Below are 304 nucleotides of genomic sequence, written 5' to 3' on the forward strand. Positions count from 1 at the left end.
TTAAACTACTTCAGTCTGTGTGCATTGAATTTATTTAATACACGAGTTTCACAATTTGAGTTGAATTACTAAAATAAATGAACTTTTCCACGACATTCTAATTTATTGAGATGCACCTGTAAAACGTGTGCTGCATAATTAGTCTGAATGCGCATGGGCTTGTAAGGATGAAAGAAACTCAGATACTTTGATCTTCTGAGAAACAGACAATACAAACATACACAGGCATCTTCGAGACGGTGAGCGTGATTTGACCAAGTACAACATGTTCCTGGATCAACATCCTTGTTGATCCTGGAACATC

Source organism: Sinocyclocheilus anshuiensis, unplaced genomic scaffold, assembly GCF_001515605.1.
Source record: "Sinocyclocheilus anshuiensis isolate Anshui unplaced genomic scaffold, SAMN03320099.WGS_v1.1 scaffold1356, whole genome shotgun sequence".
In the NCBI taxonomy this organism is placed as follows: domain Eukaryota; kingdom Metazoa; phylum Chordata; class Actinopteri; order Cypriniformes; family Cyprinidae; genus Sinocyclocheilus; species Sinocyclocheilus anshuiensis.